Genomic DNA, 17609 nt, shown 5'->3' on the forward strand with positions numbered 1-17609 from the left:
TAAAAATGAAAAGATAAGATAATACTTAATGACAGTTTTATCCTGTTTTCTGAGAAAGTCACAGAGTTGGATGATTTCTAAAATGTTAAGCAGGACATTTCTAATAATGTCTCTGTGCAAATATTCCTGAAACCCAAATGTGACTTCTAGTCCTGTGTCTACTTGTTGAAGTGTAAAGAGAATAGACAATCTGGAATTGCCCTTTAGTGCCAGGACTAAACAGAAACTTCTAGAACATGAGGACATTGAAAATAAGATTAAACCCATCTACATAAGAGACATGGGGAGTTCCAAGATGGCTGAATAGGAACAGCTCTGGTCTGAAGCTCCCAGCGTGATCAACACAGATGATGGATGATTTCTCCATTTCCAACTGAGCCTCTGCTGGTGATACCCAAGCAAAAAGGGTCTGGAGTGGAACTTCAGCAAACTCTAACAGACCTGCAGCTGAGGGACCTGACTGTTAGAAAGAAAACTAACAAACAGGAAGGAATAGCATCAACATCAACAAAAAGGTCATCTACAACAAAACCCCATCTGTAGGTCACTAACATCAAAGACCAAAGGTAGATAAAACCACAAAGATGGGGAGAAACAAGAGCAGAAAACCTGAAAATTCTAAAAATCAGAGCGTCTCTTCTCCTCCAAAGGATCACAGCTCCTGGCCAGCAATGGAACAAAGCTGGACAGAGAATAACTTTGAGGAGTTGACAGAAGTAGACTTCAGAAGGTCGGTAATAATGAACTTCTCTGAGCTAAAGGAGGATGTTCAAACCCATCATAAGGAAGCTTAAAACCTTGAAAAAAGATTAGATGAATGGCTATCTAGAATAAAGAGTGTAGAGAAGACCTTAAATGACCTAATGGAGCTGAAAACCATGGCATGAGAACTTCATGACGCATACACAAACTTCAATAGCCAATTCAATCAAGTGGAAGAAAGGGTATCAGTGATTGAAGATCAAATTAATGAAATAAAGTGAGAAGACATGGTTAGAGAAAAAATAGTAAAAAAGAAATGAACAAAGCCTTCCAAGAAATATGGGACTATGTGAAAAGAAGAAATCTACGTGTACCTGAAAGTGATGGGGAGAACGGAACCAAGTTGGAAAACACTCTTCAGGATATTATCCAGGAGAAATTCCCCAACCTAGCAAGGCAAGCCAACATTCAAATTCACGAAACACAGAGAACACCACAAAGATACTGCTCAAGAAGGGCAACACCAAGACACATATATGTCAGATTCACCAAGGTAGAAATGAAGGAAAAAGTGTTAATGGCAGCCAGAGAGAAAGGTTGAGTTACCCACAAAAGGAAGTGCACCAGACTAACAGTGGATCTCTAGGCAGAAATCCTATAAGCCAGAAGAGAGTGGGGGCCAATATTCAACATTCTTAAAGAAAATAATTTTCAACCCAGAATTTCATATCTAGCCAAAGTAAGCTTCATAAATGAAGGAGAAATAAAATCTTTTACAGACAAACAAATGCTGAGAGATTTTGACACCACCAGGCCTGCCTTACAAGAGCTCCTGAAGGAAGGACTAAACATAGAAAGAAACAACTGCTAACACCCACTGCAAAAACATGCCAAACGGTAAGGTCATCGATGCTATGAAGAAACTGCATCAAGTAACTGGCAGAATAACCAGTGAACACCATAATGACAGGATCAAATTCACACATAACAATATTAACCTTAAATGTAAATGGGCTAAATGCCCCAGTCAAAAGACACAGACTGGCAAATTGGATAAAGAGTCAAGACCCATCAGTGTGCTGTATTCAGCAGACACATCTCACATGCAAAGAGGCACATAGACCCAAAATAAAGGGATGGAGGAAGATCTACCAAGCAAATGGAAAGCAAAAAAAAAAAAAAAAAAAAAAAGAAAGAAAGCAGGGGTTGTAATCCTAGTCTCTGATAAAACAGACTTTAAACCAACAAAGATCAAAAGAGACAAAGAAGGCCATTACATAATGGTAAAGGGATCAATGCAACAAGAAGAGCTAACTATCCTAAATATATATGCACCCAATACAGGAGCACCCAGATTCATAAAGCAAGTCCTCAGAGACCTACAAAGAGACTTAGATTCCCACACGATAATAATGGGATACTTTAACACCCCACTGTCAATGTTAGACAGATCAATGAGACAGAAAGTTAACAAGGATATCCAGGAATTGAACTCATCTCTGCAGCAAGCAGACCTAATAGACATCTACAGAATTCTCCACCCCAAATCAACAGAATATACATTTTTCTCAGCACCACATTGCACTTACTCTAAAATTGACCACGTAATTGGAAGTAAAGCACTCCTCAGCAAATGTAAAAGAACAGAAATTATAACAAACTATCTCTCACACCACCATGTGATCAAATTACAACTCAGGATTAACACACTCACTCAAAACCACACAACTACATGGAAACTGAACAACTTGCTCCTGAATGACTACAGGGTAAATAACGAAATGAAGGCAGAAATAAAGATGTTCTTTGAAACCAATGAGAACAAAGACACAACGTACCAGAATCTCTGGGACACACATTTAAAGCAGCCTGTGGAGGGAAATTTATAGCACTAAATGCCCACAAGAGAAAGAGGAGAGATCTCAAATTGACACCCTAACATCACAATTAAAAGAACTAGAGAAGCAAGAACAAACAAATTCAAAAGCTAGCAGAAGGCAAAAAATAACTAAGATCAGAGCAGAACAGAAAGAGATAGAGACAAGAAAACCCTTCAAAAAAATCAATGAATCCAGGAGCAGGTTTTCTAAAAGATCAACAAAATGATAGACCACTAGCAAGACTAATAAAGAAGAAAAGAAAGAAGAATAAAATAGACACAATAAAAAAAAAGATAAAGGGGCTATCACCACCGATCCCACAGAAATACAAACTACCATCAGAGAATACCATAAACACCTCTATGCAAATAAACTAGAAAATCTATAAGAAATGGTTAAATTCCTGGACATATACACTCTCCCAAGACTAAATCAGGAAGAATTTGAATCTCTGAATAGACCAATAACAGACTCTGAAATTGAGGCAATAATTAATAGCCTACAAACCAAAAAAAGTCCAGGATAAGATGGATTCACAGCCAAATTCTACCAGAGGTAAAAAGAGGAGCTGGTACCATTGCTTCTGAAACTATTCCAATCAGTAGAAAAAGAGGGAGTTCTCCCTAACTCATTTTATGAGGCCAACATCATCCTGATACTAAAGCCTGGCAGAGAAACTACAAAAAAAAGGAGAATTTTAGACAAATATCCCTGATGAACATCGATGCAAAAATCCTCAATAAAATACTGGCAAACTGAATCCAGCAGTACATCAAAAAGCTTATCCACCGTGATCAAGTTGGCTTCATCGCTGGGATGCAAGGTTGGTTCAACATACGGAAATCAATCAATGTAATCCATCACATAAACAGAAACGACAACAAAAACCACATGACTATCTCAATAGATGCAGAAAAGGTCTTGGAAAATTTAACAGCCCTTCATGCTAAAAACTCTCAATTAACTAGGTATTGATGGAATGTATCTCAAAATAATAAGAGCTATTTATGACAAACTCACATCCAATAGCATACTGAATGGACAAAAACTGGAAGCATTCCCTTTGAAAACAGCCACAAGACAAGGATGCCCTCTCTCACTATTTCTATTCAACATAGTGTTGGAAGTTCTGGCCAGGGCAATCAAGCAAGAGAAAGAAATAAAGGGTATTCAATTAGGAAAAGAAGAAGAAGTCAAATTGGTCCTGTTTTCAGATGACATGATTGTCTATTTAGAAAACCCCATCGTCTCAGCACAAAATCTACTCAAGCTGGTAAGCAACTTCAGCAGTCTCAGGATACAAAATCAATGTGCAAAAATCACACGCATTCATATTCACCATTAACAGACAAACAGAGAGCCAAACTATGAGTGAACTCCCATTCACAATTGCTTCAAATAGAATAAAATACCTAGGAATTCAACTGACAAGGGATGTGAAGGACCTCTTCAAGGAGAACTACAAACCACTGCTCAGTGAAATAAAAGAGGACACAAACAAATGGAAGAATATTCCACACTCATGGATAGGAAGAATCAATATCATGAAAATGGTCATACTGCCCAAAGTAATTTTTAGATTCAATGCCATCCCCATCAAGCTACCAATGACTTTCTTCACAGAATTGGAAAAAAACTAATTTAAAGTTCATGTTGAACCAGAACAGAGCCCACACTGCCAAGACAATCCTATGCAATAATAACAAAGCTAGAGGTATCACACTACCTGACTTCAAACTATACTACAAGGTTACAGTAACCAAAACAGCATGGTAGTGGTACCAAAACAGAGAGATAGACCAATGAAACAGAACAGAGGTATCAGAAATAATGCCACACATCTACAACCATCTGATCTTTGACAAACCTGACAAAAACAAGAAATGGGGGAAAGGATTACCTATTTAATAAATGGTGCTGGGAAAACTGGCTAGCTGTATGTAGAAAGCTGAAACTGGATCCCTTCCTTACACCTTATACAAAAATTAATTCAAGATGGATTAGAGACTTAAATGTTAGACCTAAAACCATAAAAACCCTAGAAGAAAATCTAGGCAATACCATTCAGGACATAGCCATGGGCAAGGACTTCATGACCAAAACACCCAAAACAATGGCAACAGAAGCCAAAATAGACAGATGGGATCTAATTAAACTGAAGCGCTTCTGCACAGCAAAAGAAACTACCATCAGAGTGAAGAGGCAACCTGCAGAATGGGAGAAAATTTTTGCAATCTACCCATCTGAAAAAGGGCTAATATCCCAGAATCTACAAAGAATTCAAACAAACTTACAAGAAAAAAAAAAAACTCATCGAAAAGTAGGCGAAGGATATGAACAGACACTTCTCAAAAGAAGACGTTTATGCAGCCAACAGATACATGAAAAAATGCTCATCATCACTGGTCATCAGAGAAATGCAGATTAAAACCACAATGAGATACCATCTCACACCAGTTAGAATGGAAATCATTAAAAATTCAGGAAACAACAGATGCTGGTGAGGATGTGGAGAAATAGGAACGCTTTTACACTGTTGGTGGGAGCGTAAATTGGTTCAACCATTGTGGAAGACAATGTGGTGATTCCTCAAGGATCTAGAACTAGAATTATCATTTGACCCAGCAATCCCATTACTGGGTATATACCCAAAGTATTATAAACCATGCTACTATAAAGACACATGCATATATATGTTTACTGGGGCAGTATTCACAATAGCAAAGACTTGGAACCAACCCAAATGTCCATCAATGATAGTCTAGATTAAGAAAATGTAGCACATATACACCGTGGAATACTAGGCAGCCATATAAAAGGATGAGTTCATGTCCTTTGTAGGGACATGGAAGAAGCTGGAAACCATCATTCTCAGCAAACTATCACAAGGACAGAAAACCAAACACCGCATGTTCTCACTCATAGGTGGGAATTGAACAATGAGATCACTTGGACATGGGAAGGGGAACATCACACACTGGGACCTGTCAGGGGATGGGGGGCTGGAGGAGGGATAGCATTAGGAGAAATACATAATGTAAATGATGAGTCGATGGGTGCAGCAAACCAACATGGCACATGTATACCTATGCATGAAACCTGCACGTTGTGCACATGTACTTTAGAACTTAAAGTATAATGAAAAACTAACAAATAAATAAATAAATAGGGTAAAAAAAAATAGGGATGGGGTTTCACCATCTTGTCCAGGCTGTTCTCAAACTCCTGGCCTCAAGTGACCCACCTGCCCTAGGCTCCCAAGAGGATTACAGACATGAGCCACTGTGCCTGACTGAGTAAAGTTTTAGGGAACAAATTGAGGAGGGAAAATGGCAACTCTTCACGAGACCTGGAAAAATAGATAGAAAGAGTGGATCAGATGAGATTTCTCTAGGACCTTGGTCATCCCATCCCCATAGTAATATATACCAAGGAAGAGCCAGAGTGAGACCCTTTGTTAATTCAGACCTTTTGGTTGCAAGTAATATAAACCTAATCTAAAATAGTTTAAGGACTAGGCATAGTGGAGCGTGCCTGTAGTCCCAGCTACTCAGGAGGTTGAGGCAGGAGGTTCGCTTGAACCGGGTAATTCAAGACTAGCCTAGGCAACATAGTGAGACTCTCACTTCTAACAATAAAGAAAATTTTTTAAAAATAGCTTAAGGAATCAATCAATAAACAAATGCATCAGATTACATTTATACATATATTATTTACCTGACTGGAAATTCCAAAGCATTCGGCATGACATGCTTTGGTCATCAGGACTGTTTTTCTCCATATGTTCTCTGTGTTGGTTTTATTTTCTACTATTCCTAAGGAAAAACCAATATCAGTCTCATCTGCAGGATGAGAAATTCCCCCAAAGGACTGTGATTCACCCTCATGAGAGCACACCTGGACCTGTCCCTAGCTTCTGGGGCTTGGAGGGGTCTGTTATTGGGAGACTTGGGAAGGTGACTGGGCAGGAGAAAGCAGATATGGACTACACCTGAGAGCCCTCTCTTCAATGCAGTGCTTTGTTGATCTCCAGTTTAGGAATCTCCACATCCTACCCCACAGACTCAGTTGCCCCCAAAGCTGAATGACACCTTGTTCCTTGCCCTCCCACAGATTACTGACTCTCCAGAATATCTCTGTAGAGCCAAGTCACTCGATAAGTGGTAGATTTAGCAAGATATTGCTCTGAGGACACTAAGTACTTGATTTGTCTCTGCTGACAAACTATCATTTCTTGTTTTCATCAAGGGGAAGCCATTTCTAAATATCTAGTTCTAGAAATCAGCATAGGAGTGCAGGAAAGGCCTGATCAGGAAGGGACTTGTTAACATTAACTCACTGCTATATTTCAAGAGCAAGAAAACCTCTGAAGCAATGACTGGGTGGGGGGATAAATGCAACATGCTATTCTGCTGTGTATTATAATTATTGAGAACTTGTTTTGTCTTTCCCAGTCATTTGTAAATTTGTTGTAAGTTCAATTTTGTGTCTCTGTTACCTGGTATTACATAGAAGGGGGTAAATAAACATGTGTCTATTGAAAAAAAAAAAGAGAATAGACAATATCATGGGTTATTAAGCAAAACTCTTAACCTAAAAATTAAAATGACTTTGATATTCAAGCTTGGGAATTCATTCCCCTCTGTTTTCACCAACCTTCATTACGTATATTGTCTCTCATCAATATCTGGTCTATTTGTATTCTACTCTGCTGTAGAGTCCTTTATGTCTTTTTATTTTATTTTATTTTTTGAGATGGAGTTTCACTCTTGTTGCCCAGGCTGGAGTTCAACGGCACGATCTCGGCTCAATTCAACTGCCGACTCCCAGGTTCAAGTGATTCTCCTGCCTCAGCCTCCCAAGTAGCTGGGATTACAGATGCGTGCCACCACGCCTAGCTAACCTTTTGTATTTTTAGTAAAGATGAGGTTTCACCATATTGGCCAGGCTGATCTCGAACTCCTGACCTCAGATGATCCACCTGCCTCTGCCTCCCAAAATGCTGGGGTTACAGGCGTGAGCCACCATGCCTGGCCTTATGTCTTTTCCTAAAAGTATGATAGTCTTACACGTAAGTGCTCATGAATGAATGTATGACTCTTGCGTCAAGATCATATGTCACAAGAAGATAAGCCAAGCAGAATCAAGTCAGAGAGAATGCACAGAACCACAAGATATCCATGAAAGGCCTGCCCTTGGGGTTATTTACAGTAACATCCTCATCACACAGATGCTAAATGAAAGTTTAGACAGTATTAGTTTCCTTTGCAGTATACTAAAACTAATGAATGATGAAAATTAAGACTTGAAGGCAGTTTCTCACTCTTTTGAAACCTACAGCTATATGTTCTCTGTTTCCAGACCTTGTACAATGTTTCACAAGTTTATTGCTTTTCCAGCAGAAGACAACTCCAAAAATTCTAACTAAAGGTATTTTTTCTTCAAGCCAACTCATACTCAGAAAGTGGATGCCTAAAATGAGGGGAATATTGCTCTCTAGAGAAAATTGGTAGAAGCTTTTCTGCACATAGACTGTCTGAGAAATGAATAAAGCAGACAGAAAAAGAAAGGTAAGACTTTCTGCACCTGCCTTTCTGTTCTGAATGTTCCCCAAACTACTTCCTGCCAATATCTTAGAGTGGGAGGGTAGATAGTAACATTGAAGTACCAATACACTGTCTGGTAAATATGTGCATCTTCACTTCAAACTTACTTTCTGTGCATTATCCCTGTATTCCATCCTTCCACTAGTCCACCTCTTGGGTTTTGTCCAAACTTTGTCCTCCGTTACAACTTCTTGAAGCCACTTATCACAGTCATTCTAAGAATTCTAAAAGTTCTAGGACAGTAGCCTGTTTTGTTTTCAGCTAGAGAAATCAGAGCAAGGAAAGATTTTTTTTTTTTTCTTAAATTTGCCTCACAAATTTTCATTTCAATAAGAAACGCCACCCTTGGCAGATGTCCCCTTTGATTGGTAATCTGAAAACTTCATTGCAGGCTGAAAAAACACTTTGGAGAAATAAAAACCTGGTGCTAAAAGGCAATTTTCAATTGGAAAGAAATATGATTCTTCACTAGATCTGATAAGTGTGACCTAATGAAGAGAGAGGGAAATGAGACACACTTGACTGTAACGACAACTCTGCACCTGGGAAGGAACGAAACAGGGGAAGAGGAGGAAGCACACCATACATGAGAAATGAAATATCCTGTGAAGGAGCAGAAGCCAATTATGACACAGAGAATGCTACTTCACACTCCAGGGAACATTTAAGGGCATATAATAAAATTTTTGAGTGCCTACTATATGCTAGAATACATTTATTCACTTATGATGTTTTTTAAAGGCACAAAAAACAATTTGTTGAAAAGTTTAAAGGAATTGATAATGATCTTATGTATGCAGCCTCTTGATGGGGTCTAAATAAAAGTACTCTCAGTGGAGACTAAGGTGGTTATCAATGGAGATTCTAACATGTTAGTGTTTGTTGGGCAGGGTGGACCCTCCAGTAATTGATTTCTAGATATGCTTGGTAAAAGATTAGTCAGAAGAGAAGAGGTTTAGAAGACAGCACCACGATGATCTCAGATATGAGTTCTCAGCTGCTCTAGATACCTGCTGTTAGTTATCTTTGGGAATGGATCTATAAAGAGAAAAGGGAAGTCCTCAAGCAGCAATATCTATGGAGACACTGGGAACACTGGTTATAGTTGCATTATTAGTAAAGTATATTATCTCAAGCAGTCATTTTAAGTGTGTTATCTTAAGAGATGAAGCATACAAATGGGTATAGAAATGTTAACTTGAGAACCTTGTGTTCTATGAGCTGAGTTTATCTACAGACTTTTGTTTTGCGTTAATTCTCCTGCAGAGAGCCAAAAAATAAACAAACTGGAAAGTGTTTAGAAAGAATGTGTCTGTCCTTTCTAGTTTTCCCAAGTTCCTACCTCTTCTTACTGTCTTACAACTAGCCTGCTGCTCTCATTTATGCTAACTGCCTAGACCCTGGTTGATCTCAATCTGTTAGGAATTTGTGATCCCTATTTTAGGCAAATCAGTAAATGACAAAATTTGAAAGGATGACACCAGAGATCAGAAGTAATCTGCAACCATAACTCTCCCAACCTTCCCCTGTTGACTTTACATATCTATTTACTTTAACTTTATTTATACCTCACTACTTCCACACACCCACATACACCTATTTCTCTAGCTAAAATCACAATTCCAACCATTTGGTTGTCACCCAACACTAAACCCAATTAAGCTCAGTGCTTTTGTTGTCTTTTATTTTTATGTATATCAATTTATGGGATACAGTACAATTTTCTTACATGCATCGGTATCATAGTGGTCAAGTTGAAATTGCCTTTGCAAAATTATGACTGAGACAGTGAAAGAGATCTAATTTAATCGACTTTGTCTTGCCTTTAACCTCAAAGCTGTCTTTGCTCATTCCCAGGCGTAGACTGAACTAACTTTGGGAGAAATTTAGTTCATAATTGATATTTTAAAACAAAGACTATAACAGCACTTTCCCAAAGCAGACCTACTTCTTGTCTGGAGACTAGATTGCCTCTATAGGACTAACATTAGCCACAAGATTAGAAATTATGTTTTAGGAGTCATGCAGCTGGAGGCTATAAGATTTTGACCCTCCCTAAACTGTTCCTAAGATCAGTGCTTGAGATATTTTGCAGACCCTTCACTTGGATGGATCAGCTGGCACCACCTAGATTGATAAATTGGATCATCTGATCTTGGAGTCCCCAGATGCAGGAACTGACTCAGGACAGGAAGACAGCTTCAACTCCCTATGATTTCATCCCTGACCAATCAGCACTCTTGGCTCACTGGCTTCCCCTCACCCACCAAGTTGTTTTTAGAAACTCTGCTCCCAGAATGCTTGGGGTGACTGATTTGAGTAATAATAAAACTCCCTTTTCTGCACAACTGACTCTGCATGAATTATTCTTTCTCTATTGCAATTCTTCTGTTGTGATGAATCTGCTCTGTCTAGCCAACAGGCAAGGTGAACCCCTCGGGCAGTTGCAAAATGAGGGCTTTTAAGGTATCAATCATTCGAAGAAGGTACATTGTACTCATTAACTAATTTCTTATTATCTACCCTCCTGTGACCTTCTCACCCTTCCAAGTCTCCATTGTCTATTATTCCATTCTCTACATCCACTGTACACATGTTTTAGGACCCACTTATGAGAACATGTGATAATTGACTTTCTCTTTTTTTGGTGAGGGGCTGGGCTCACTCTGTCGCCCAAACAGGAATGCAGTGTCCTGGTTTCAGTTCACTGCAACCTCCGCCTCCCGGGTTCAAGCAATTCTTGTGCCTCAGCCTCCTAAGTAGCTGGAATTACAAGCATGCACCACCACTCCCGGAGATGGGGTTTCACCATGTTGGCCAGGCCGGTCTCGAACTCTTGGCCTCACGTGATCCACCTGCCTTAGCCTGCCAAAGTGCTGAGATTACAGGCATGATACTAGATAATTGACTTTCTCTATCTGATTTGTTTCACATAAAATACTGACTTCCAGTTCCATCCAAGTTGCTGGAAAAGACACAATTTCATTCTTTTTTATGAGTAAATAGTATTTCAGTGTGTATATACCACATTTTCTTTATCAGTTTATCTGCTGATTGACACTTAGGTTGATTCTATGCCTTTGCTATTGTGAAAAGTGCTCCAACAATCATGAGCATACTTATCTTTTTGATATATTGATTTCTGTTCCTTGAGTAGATACTCAGTAGTGGGATTGCTGGATCAAATGATAGTTCTGTTTCTAGTTCTTTGAAAACCTCCATACTATTTTCCGTAGAGGTTGTCCTCATTTACATTCCTACCAAATGTGTATAAGCATTCTCTTTTCTCTTCATTCTTACCAAAATCTGTTATTTTTTGTTTCTTTAATAATTGCCTTTCTGACTGAGGTAAGTTGTATCTTATTGCGATTTTAATTTGCATTTCTCTGATTATTAGTGATGTTGAACATTTTTTATATACCTGTTAGACACTTGTATGTCTTCTTTTGAAAAGTAACTGTTCATGTTCTTTGCCTACTTTCTGATGGGATTATTTGTTTTGTGTTTATTGTGAAGTTGTTTGAGTTAAGCTGTATATTCTAGATGACAGTCTCCTATCAGATGCATTGTCTACAAATATTTTCTCCCATTCCACGGGTTGTCTGTTCACTCTGTTGATTATTTATTTTGCTATGCAGAGGTCTTTTATAATAATTAAGTTGCCTGTGTCTATTTTTATTTATGTTGCCTGTGCTTTTCAGGTCTTAGTCGTAAATTTATTGCCTAGACCATTGTCCAGAAGAGTTTTCCCTAGGTATTATTCTAGCATTTTTATAGTTTCAAGTCTCATGTCTCAGACTTTATTCCATCCTGGGTTAATTTTTGTACATGGTGAGAGGAGTCCAGTTGAAAAGGTGTCCTGTCCCCAAGCTCTGGTTGGCTTTGTCAAAGATCAGTTGGCTATAAACATGTGGCTTTAATTCTGGGTTCTCTATTCTGTTCTATTAATCTATGTGTCTATTTTTATACTATTACTATGGTATTTTTGTTACTATGGCTCTGTAGTATAATATTAAGTCAAGTAATATGATGTCTGTTGCTTTGTTTTTATTGCTTAAGATTTCTTTGGGCTATTCAGGGTCTTTTTTTGTTGCATATGAATTTTAGAATGATTTTTTCTTCTAATTCTGTGAAAAATTATGTGAGGTATTTTTATAGAGATCATATTGAAAATGTGATTGTTTTGACAGTACGGCCATTTTAATGGTCCACAATTTTTGCTTGTTTTTTTTTTGTTTTGTTTTGTTATTTTATGTGTCCTTGTTTGGTTTTGGTATCGGGGTGATATAGCCTAACAGATTGAGTGATGTAGAACACCCTCCTTCTTATTTTTTGGAACAGTTTCAGGTGGATTAGTATTAGTTCTTCTTTGTATATTTGGTGGAATTTGTCTGTGAATCCATCTGGTCCTTGGCTTTTCTCTATTGGAGAATTTTTATTACTGATTCAATCTCACTACTCATTATTGATCTGTTTAGTTTTCTACTTCTTTCCCACACAAACTTGAAAAGTTGTACCTTTCCAATAATTTATCCATTTTCTCTGGATTTTCAATTTGTGAGCATGTAGTTTACAAAGCTTCTGATGAGCTTTTGTATTTCTGTGGTGTCAGTTGTCATGTCTCTTTTGTCATTTTTTATTATGTTTATTTGGGTCTTCTCTTTTCTTTATGTGTTTAGTCTAGTTAGTGGTTTATCAAGTTTGTTTATTTTTATGAAGAATCAGCTTTTCATTTCATTCATTCTTTGATTTAGTTTTTTAGTCTCTATTTTATTCCTGCTCTTACCATTGTTAATTCTTCCATCTGCTATTTTTAGGTTTGGCTTATTTTTGTTTTTCTAGTTCCTTAGGTGTATCATTAGATTGTTAATTTGTAATTTTTCTACATTTTTGATATAGGCATTTAATACTATAAAAATCCCTCTTAGCGCTTCTTTTACTGTATCCCACTGGATTTGGTATTTTTTGTTTTCATTTTCATTCTTTTCAAAAAACATTGGTACATTTGTCTTAATTTTTGTGACCCAATGATCATTTAGTAGCATGCTGTTTAAATTTCATTTGTTTATATAGTTTCCAAAGCTTCTCTTGGTATTGATTTCAAATTTTATTCCACTGTGGTCTAAGAATATGCTACACATAGCTTCAATTTTTAAAATTTGTTGATATTTGTTTAGTGGCCTGGCATATGGTCTATCTTAGAGAATGTTTCAAGTATTGATGAAAAGATTGTGTATTCTACAGTTGTCAGATATAGTGTTCTATAAATGTCTGTTGCATCAATTTTTGATCTAAAGTCTATGTTAAGTCCAATTTTTTGTTGATTTTTCTCTCTATGTGACCTCTCTAATGCTCTCAGTGGGCTATTAAAGTTTGCCCTGCCCTATTATGGTACTTATGTCTATATTTCTGTTTAGGTCTAATAATATTAGTTGTATAAATCTTGATGCTCCAGTGTGGGTGCATGTAAATTTAGCATTTTTATATCCTCTTGCTGGATCAATCCCTTTATCATTACATAATGACATGTTTGTCTTTTTTTTTATTGTTTTTGACTTAAAGTCTGTTTTATCTAATGTAAGTATACATACTATTGCTTGCTTTTGTTTCCATTTTCATGAATACATTTTTCACACTTTGACTTTCTGTCTATATATGTCTTTACTGGTAAAATGAGTTTTTTATAGCAATATATAGTTGGATCATTTTTTATCCATTCAGCCTATCTAAATCTTTTAAGTGTAGCATATAATGCATTTGCATTCAAGGTTAATATTAATATATGAGTTTTTGTTGTTGTCATGTTGTTAATTTTTTTAGTTGGTTTGTATATTCTTTGTTTTTTTTCTTTTTTCAGTTTGTTATTGTGATTTAGTGGAATTCTGTAGTGATGTCAATTGATTTCTTTGTCTTTCTCCATTGTGGGATTTCTTTATTAGTGAGTTTTATACTTTTCTGTGTTTTCACAGTGGTGAATGCCATTCTTTCACTTTCAAGTTTAGAATTTCCTTGAGCATTGCTTGTCAAACCTGTTGAGTGTTGACGAATTCTCTGAGCATTTCTTTGTCTGGGAAATACTTTATTTCTCCTTTATGTATGAAGGCTAACCTTGCTGAATATGAAATCCTTGTTGGATAGTTTTGGGGTATGGTTTGGTTTTTTTTTGTTTTGTTCTGTTTTGTTTTTTTGTAATTTTATCATGTTATCCCATTCTCTCTGGCCTGTATGGTTTCTGCTGAAAGTCTGTTGTTTGTCTGATGAGATTTCCTCTATAGGTGACTAAATACCCTTCTTTTGCTGATTTAAGAACTCTTTTGTCTGGTTATGATATGCAGTGTGGAAATCTTTTTTGCATGGTATTTTCTGGGAATCTCTGAACCTCCTGTATCTGGATGTCTAAATCTCTTGCTATAATTCAGAAGTTTTCATCTTTGATTTTGTTAAATACACTTGTTAAGCCTTTTTATCTCTCTTCACCCTCAGGCATACTGACGATTGGTAAAGTTGTTCACTTCATGTAGTCCCAAAGGTTTTGAAAGCTCTGTTAATTTTTTTTAATGATTTCTTCTTTAGGTTTGTCTGACTAGATTTTTCAAAAGACCTGTCTTTATATTCTGAAATTCTTTCCTCTGCTTGGTCTGGTCTATTGTTGAAGGCTTCAAACATTTTGTATTTCATATAGTGAATTTTTCAGTTCCAGAATTTGTTTGATCTTTTGTTTTAAGATATCTGTCTCCTTGATAAAATTCTCATTTATGTCCTAAATTGATTTTCTTATTTCTTTGAATTGGTTTTCATATTTCTCTTGCATCTCATTGAACTTCTTTAAAATCTATATTTTGAATTCTTTATCCAGGATTATGAAATTTTATTTTGGGTTAAAATCTATTGCTAGAGGATTGTTGTTGTCTTTGGGGTGCCATATTCCCTTGCTTTTTTATATTTCCTGTTTTTTAATGTTGATTTCTGTGCCTCTGGTTAAAAAAAAAAAAAGTTGCTTCTTATTTTTGAATTTAGTTTAAATTGGGGGTGGGGTTAGGGGTGTGGGGGGCTTTTTACTGAAGTTGTAACTATGATGTTAGTTGAGTAGAGCCTTATGACTTTGCTTCTGCATGAGAACAGCAGTGAAGTCTCTCTATGATTTCTTCAGTTACATATCATTAATGATATCTGTGGTTTTTTTGGTGTGTTATTGGTGAAGGCTGTGGTGAAGTGCTGGGGACTGGAATGCCAGATGTGCATGTCTTCAGACTTTAGTGATAGCAGTGGTAGGATAAGCATGTTTATCCATGTCTCCTAGGGCGGGTATGTTGACATCTGTATTGGCAGATAAAGGTATGATCTAGGAAGTTGATCCTTGGGCCTCTCAACGGCTTTCTTAAATGCCAGTTTTAACAACAGTGTACTGGACAGGTGAGGGCTCTCAAGTTCCTAGGCAGCTAGCATGGCATGGGCAATGGAAATAACAATGGTGATGAGATCCTCTTCTGGGTTCCCAGCACTGTGTATTTCTGTTTGCAGAGGTTGCAATGGGCTGTTTGGGCTGGCCTGCAGGCCAGTAAGTGGTTTTCACAGATAAAAGCTTGCTGAAGTGCTAGCAGTATTGTGATTCTACCCAACCTCTGTCCCTAAGGAGGAGTGCTCGGGTGTTGCAGTTGATGGATTGAGTTGTGGAATCCCCAGGAACCAGGATTTCACACTCTGACTTAGAAGGAGTAAAGCCATGTGGAGCTGTACCAGCCATGCTTGCACTCAAGCCACCCAATGGTAAGTGCATGCATCAGCTATGGTGAGTGAGAGCAATGTGATCCTCAGCCACTGGTGGAATGCTAGGGTAAGTGTTGCAGTCCTGCCATGGGGAAGATTGGCCTGGTCCCAGCAGCCACATCCTTGGCTGGCTGGTGGTGGACTTATGTCAAAGTCCTGGTAAGGCTTGGTCCATTTTCTTAGCTATTGCAGCCAACCTGGCTTTTTCGTAAGACCTTGCACTTCATGCTTAGATTGCAACTCAACCCCAGGCCACAGAAGTCCCCACCCAGCTCAAGACCAAGCTTCCCAGGCAACTCTCATCTTGCTCAAGTCCCAAGGGCAGTGCCTACTTCTAGGGACAGTGATTGTAACCCATACCATTCTTGCTTCTCAATCTTGATTGCAGGAGTCCATCCACCAATCACACCTCAATTCTACACAAAGAAGTCTGCATTTCCATTATGCTGAGGTCTGAAGCCACTAGTTTCCAGGACTGTCCATAATCTAAGAGTTAGGATCAAGAATGGCAACTTGCTCTAGCCACTTAGGCTTTAGAATGGGAGTGGGACCCACAGCATGTTTCCTCTCTGGAACAGTTTATTTTCACAGTCTCCCATCTACTCCCTAAGTTAGAGGCAGGGCTTGGGAGGGTCAAGGTGCTCTCTCATGACCTGAATTCTATAATTCCCCAGTAGGAAAGTAGAACTCAGATTCACTCAATCTCTCCCATATTGTGGAGTTAACTCCTGCTTCCTGGCCTGTCCTGGTCATGCAGGCTGCCTGTTTTCCCTCTCCTTCCTAGTTGTGGGTGTTTCCTGTCATTTTCTGTTGAACTTTCTTGTTTCTTCTTAGGTAATGTAATCAAACTGGGATTGTCTACACACTATTTTGGTTCTTCTCTGTGGGTGAGGCATGCTTGAAATGCTTCTAGACAGACAACTTAAAACAAAAACAAAAACAGCACAATACTTTAATTGCTGTGGCTCTTCTGGGTAAGGAGTGAAAGAATCCTTTCATTTTCTTACACCAGTTAGAAGTAGGCAGTAATTTTACAATAGAATTTGCTGAGAAATGAAGTTGTAAAACAAAAAGAAAAATATACGACAAGAGAATTGTGGCAACAAAAAACTAATTCTCCAGCTTAAAATATTACCTTATTAAATAGTTTGTTCATCCCACATCCTTCATGAACAATAACTCTTAGCCAGCACTCTGCATTAGAATAATAGAGGAGATATACAATTTTGTTAGAGTGATGTGTAAGAGGAGATTACCATAGTCTAGGTGTAGTTTACCTTGACTGGCCAAAATTACTTCTTACACACAATTCCTATTTTAGCTTCAACTCTGTCTGAAAAATTCACTACAAAGCCCTTTAGCTTTTCATTCCCTACTTTCTGGAGAGGTTAAGTCTTCCCTAGTCAGGTTCCCCTGTAAGACAGATTATAGGTAGTGGATGGAAAAAGAGAGCCCCCATCCAATTATCATGAGCTTAGGAAGAATAAGCAACAAAAGGTATCTGTTTCCCACCCCCTCAACCACATCAATGGTTTTCCAATGACAGTGTGTTATGCCATGGTAGTTTCTAAGAAAGTATGTGAGACACAAAATGAATTGTAAATATCTGACTTTTTTTTTTAATTTACTTGGTACTGTGCCACTGACATGGTTT

This window comes from Macaca nemestrina, chromosome 12, assembly GCF_043159975.1.
Source record: "Macaca nemestrina isolate mMacNem1 chromosome 12, mMacNem.hap1, whole genome shotgun sequence".
Classification (NCBI taxonomy): Eukaryota; Metazoa; Chordata; class Mammalia; order Primates; family Cercopithecidae; genus Macaca; species Macaca nemestrina.